This window comes from Lepeophtheirus salmonis, chromosome 5 (genome assembly GCF_016086655.4).
Source record: "Lepeophtheirus salmonis chromosome 5, UVic_Lsal_1.4, whole genome shotgun sequence".
In the NCBI taxonomy this organism is placed as follows: Eukaryota; Metazoa; Arthropoda; class Copepoda; order Siphonostomatoida; family Caligidae; genus Lepeophtheirus; species Lepeophtheirus salmonis.
In genome coordinates, this window is record NC_052135.2 from 861,683 (window position 1) to 867,682 (window position 6,000).

The following is a 6,000-nucleotide window of genomic DNA, read 5'->3' on the forward strand; positions in this document are numbered from 1 at the left end:
ACGATGAATGATAGACACTTGTAATAGTTTTACCCTTTTCCAGAGTTCGGGATAGTTCCAGATAGGATTATTCCTTGCAAATCCAAAGACAGTTGCTATAATATTTCCAGCCAATTCCTCGATTCAAACAAATGGCAAAACTGAAAAAAAAATACCAATCTGACAGAAAATTGGTATGTGTACTATCAAGAGATGCTACTAACTAAAAATAACCTCTATACGCGCCGGTAGTGTCTTCTCAAACCTCTTCAAATGACTCTCGTAGAATCGTGAAAAATGGGATTTCAGTTGGAATTTTTGGATTATTTACGGAACTTTCAAAAGCTTAAAATTTGGGCCTTTGGAGATATAAAATGTACCTTTCAAACAAACAGGATTTTTTTTAAATAGAGAAAATATTACTTTCTACAAAAAAAAAATAGGAAAAGCAACCCCATTTTTTAACCTTTTACGAAAAATCTTTATTAAAAAAACCAATTGATTTATTAATAAATACCCGTCCATTATTTTTAGGAAAAATAAAAGCCCCATATCATATTTTCAGCAACAAAAAAAAGTCACCTCATACTTGAGTAGGAAAAAAATTAGATGTCAGTCGGAATTTTTGGATTATTTACGTGATTTAAAAAAATGAAATGAGGACCTTTTGGAAATATAAAATAGACTTTTTCTATAAAAAGAACCTTTCAAAAATTAAGAAAAAAATTACTTTCTAAAAATGAATAGGAAAAGGTACCCAAAAAGATTTGACTATTTCTTGAAAAAAAGGGTAATTAAAAAAATAAAATGAACCAAATGCTTGATAAAAAAAGGCCTATATTTTATTTTCAACAAAATTGTTAACACTTGGTGCGTCAGGAAATATCTTCTTGAACCTTGAAGTCGTCGTCACTCACTCTTCTCAAACTGAAAAAATTACTCTTGAATACTTATATCTGAGTAATGATTAGCTATAATCGAGTAATAACAAATTGATCTGATTTCTTCTAATTTGTATCATATTAACATCTTGGCGAATTATATAAAAATATCATATTCTATATCATTATAGCTTTTGTTGTAAAAAAAAAATGAGATTCACGAGATTGATAAATTTTGTAACAGCAACTTGAAGAGTGTTTTTTCCCCCAAAGCTGCCATCATTATTCCTTTACTCACTCCTGAAGAGAGAACATCAAAATATAAAGTAGTCATTAATGTGTCAAAGACAAAGAGTAGCCCTGAGGATTTGCTGGGAAGTTATAAATGTGAGTCTTTGTTAGACTCGCTTTAGAATTGAGGATCGACATCGACGTAATTCCTATATATATCATTACTAGATACGGAGATAGATTTTTGTTTAATTCCTTTATCTCAAAGCTGATCGCAGCTTATAAGAGCTAAGCTTCTCTCTTCTAAACATTTTTCAAATCATGATTACCAAATTGATCTTCCATTTCTTATTTTTTCATTCTTAGTGATTGAATCATTTTATCATAATTTATCAATCTATATGATGTAAGAAATAAATTATGTACTAAACAATTACCGTATTTATTTTATAACAAGATACAAAAATAATACTCTGCTGGAAAAGTGGGGATGCAATGGCCCTTGTCTCCTCCTCCCCTTGTAGCATGGAACCCTAGTAATCAAAACTCAACATATTTGAGTATACAATAATCCATGAAAACAATCATAAATTCATCTCTGAAGTTTAATTTTTTAAGTATAAAAATTAATGGAGTCAGCTATTTGTAAAAAATTCCTTGTATTTATATAAAAAATTAAATTCGAATTAACTCGAATCCAACATTAGTATTAATGTAGACAATATTGTCCCGTTTTTATATAAAAAAATTATCTAACTACAATATACTATTTTCTGGAGAAAGTAATTATGAAACACTATTTGCAAAATCTTAGATCTCCCTTCCAAATTATGTCATAGTACTGAATTTTTAAAAATAGAAAAATTGAATTTTTGATATAAAATATGGGATTTGTAAATCTTCTAGCACCACATCAATTTTACAACTATTTATCAAATGTTGTAGTTTTATAGGTTTAATTCAAGAAAACATACTATTGACTTCAAGGTGTATTGAGATGGGCTTAATGCACGCAATTTCACTTTAATACTAGTTTAAAAGTTTTAAAAAACTGCTAATTCCTCGAAAATATAGATAAAACGCAAAAAACAGCTAAAAATGTATATATAACGTCTATTGAAACAATATTTCATTTGATTGTGTCCAAGAACAGGGGCGTCCGCAGGATTATATGTATTTTTTTATAAACATAATTTTTTTTAGAATAGCTCTGGATTTTATAATTTTTTTCAAAAAAATAAATTATAAATTAGGATTTACTCCTTTTCTTGATTTGTGTTCAAAATTGTGTGTATGTTGACATATTCAAAGGCATCCACAGGGCGTGGGATCTTGAGGCTGTAGCCCCTCCCGCCAAATATGAACATTTTCAAATAAATTCATTCTTCAATTTTTTATTTTTTTTCCAAAAAATTCATTGTAATTAGCTGTGGATATTTGAAATTTTTTGTGAACAGCTCTGGATTTTTGAATTTTTTTTCCTCACAAAATTTATTTTTTGTGAACAGCTGTAGATTTTCGAAATTTTTTTAAGAATAACTGTAGATTTTTGAATTTTTTTATTCCCAATATTTAATTTTTTGTGAACAACTGTATATTTTTAAAATTTTTTGAGAATAACTGTAGATTATTGAATTTTTTTTCATAATATTTAATTTTTTGTGAACAGCTGTAGATTTTTGAAATTTATTTTCCAAAAAATTCAAACTTTCCATGAATAGTTATAGATTTTTGAAGAAAAAAAAATCAATTAACCAAACCCCCCACCCCAAATATAATCCTTCTTTGGACTTCCCTGAAGTTTCTGTGGAAAAAAAAATTACTCCTAAAATGGAATACTCTCATATACACTAGTATCAAGAGGAATCCCTAGGTTAAAACGTAGAGTACCTTCAATCTATACAACAGCCCCGTAGCGACATGATGTCATAATATGTAATATGTAAGTATAGGAATAGCAAATGCAAAATCCCTCAAAAAGGACATAAATTAGGGAAAAGAGCAATTAATACCTCATTTGGCTCATATCCATTCTTAATTCATCAAAAAAAGAAAAAAAAATAAGAGTATGGGCGTTGCCGACTCTTATATTCACATACATATAATATGTGATCTTCAATTAAACTTGGAATGTCTCCAATTAATGCCTTTAAAAAACTTATTTTGTATGTATGTATTCGTTTGTGGGATCTGGAAGACAGCTCATGGTATTTATAACAGCAACAACATTTCTGTCTTTAATGTTTAGTCAAGGGGCTTCATAATAAAATTTAAGAGTTCAGTCATTGCTTTAATGTTTGTAGTAAGGAATATGGGACAAAATGTATAATTATGGACTAATCTGCAAGGATATAAATATTTTTTTTTTTTGAAAAAATATAAATTTTTTCAAAAATAATCAAATAGTCAATAATTTGGTTCAAAGAATTCCAAATGAAGCACAAAATCATCCTAACAAGAGAGTGTGAACTTTTTATTATTATTTAAAGCTATCATCTTATGTCCTATTATTTATTAATCATTTATATTTTTTTTTTATATTTAAATATTTTTTTATAAAAATGGCTGAAACATTGGGATGAATAATAATAATTTTAAAAATTCAAAAATACATTGTTATTCGCAAAAAATTTCAAAAATCCACAGTTGTTCAAAAAAAAAAAAAAAAAAAATTTGGAATATTTAACTTTTTGAAATATTTTATCCAAAAAATGCAGTTATTATCAAAAAATTAAAACTTTTTGAATTTTTTTGTAAAGTTCAGACCTGTTCACAAAAAAAATACATTTTTCAAAAAAGATTAAATTTCAAATATTAAAGTTTTTTGGTAAAAACTTAAAAAAATCCATAGCTTTTCACAGAAAATAAAAATTGTTGGAAAAAAAGATGAAAAATTTAATTAAATTTCAAATATCTAATTTTCTAGAAAAAAGAAAAATTCTTTAATTTTCGAGGCGACAGTTCTCCAACCCTCAAAATTTTCTTTCAGAACATAATAAAAAAATAAAGTTACTTGTATGAGCTCGTTTAGATCGTATTGAGCTTAATGCTCTCAAAAAGTAGAATTGAAACTAAGTACCGATATCAATCTCGAATTTCATTGAGGATAGTGTTGCAGCAAAAATTAACGAACAAAATATAAAATTCTTTATAATAATTTTTCCAAAGTTTACATTATTTTTGTCTTGAAATTTTATTAAAATCCATTGAAGATAAGGCATACATATAAACAGATTTATTTATTTTTAATCCCTCAGATCAAAGATGTAACAAGAACGAGTCAAAATAATCTCTAATAAAACATTTCTCCACGCGAGAACTACTTCTTCAGAGATCGCGAGGACGGTAGGAATAAACCAGGCGGCCGTTTACATTGTAAAAAGGAGGATAGAAACCATAGATCTTGGCTCTGGAAAAACAAAGTGCCTCTTTGGAGAATGAAGAATACAAAAATGTTGATGTGGTTCGCTCTACAGTCCGAATTTTAAATCCCTGGATTATACCTTCACGTTGCAAATTTAGAAGAAAGCCTGTAGATTTCCCCACGTCCTCGTGAATGTTCTGAAGACCACAGTCAATAAGCAATGGATATGATGCCTGATCCATATATCAAAGCTATCTGTAAGGACTTTTGAAAAAAGTTGAAGGTTGTCCGTGCAGCCAAATATGTTTTTTTTTTTTTCTTTTATTTGAAATACAAGCATATTTCAATAAAAACTTGAGTAGGTTTGTCCTGCCTTGCCCGGGACATGAAGAACTCTTCTGCTGAATATAAAACAAAGAATAAAGACACTATAATATTAAAAACTATTCTAATGTTGGTTTTATGTGTATGAGTATAATCATATATAGGCATTATTTAGGCACTCTTCTTTCATGCAGATGAGGAAGTAATTACTTTATTCTGAGTGAGAAGCCGAACTCACAGTCTCGTAGCCGCATCCCTGAGTATCAAGGAAACCTCTTAATATCTCAAAATACGCACCAGATCTCAGGTTGTACAGGTAAAGTGCTGAGCTTAAATAAAGTTTAAACTCTACCCCCACCGGGTTTCTAGGCATGAAGGAACCCTTCTAATATTCTATAGTACACCCTAGCCCACGGGTCGAGACGGTGAATTTCTTGGCCCAAAACAAGTTAAATTTCTCCACCGCCCCTTCCCTGAGCATCAAGGAACCCTCTTAATATCCCAAAATATATCCTGGCTCTCAGTTTGTTCAGTTGAAACACTAAGGCCTCAAGGCAGTTTAAACTACACGGCCGCTGCATTTCTAAGCACCAAGAATTCCTTCTAATAAGCTACAATACAACCCTGTCCACGGGTTGTGGGCTATTGGTCCCTCAGGTAGGTTAAATTCTTCCACCGTCGCATTCCTGATCATCAAAGAACCCTTCTAATATCAAAAATACACCCTGTCCCTCACGTTGTACAGGAAGAGTCTTCAAAATTTGATTTAAATACCGTAAAAATACGGCATAAAAAATTTCACCAAAACTGTTTTTGGAGCCTTAAGAGCCTATAGGAAAATTAATCCAGTGTTTCAGCCGTCATTGAAGAACAGACATGCACACAGACATTTACATTTATTTGATAAAAATTATGAATTTCAATTTTATTATTTTCTACGGTTTGTTATTCTTGACGAAGTCAAAATGTAGAAAAAAATAGTTACACCAGTTATAGAGTAAAATTCTACTTTTGAGCCACTAGTTCCTTGTGACTCATTTACAAATATATTAAAACCCAAGATTTATCTATCACTATAACTTGATACTTTATAAGTTCAAATTCTAAATTTTATCGTTGCTGCAATACTCATATCCAAATAGGTTTTTCTCAATGTTTTAAAAATCTAGGGTAAATCCCAATACCATTAACATACCTATAATCCTATAAATGTGTCAACAA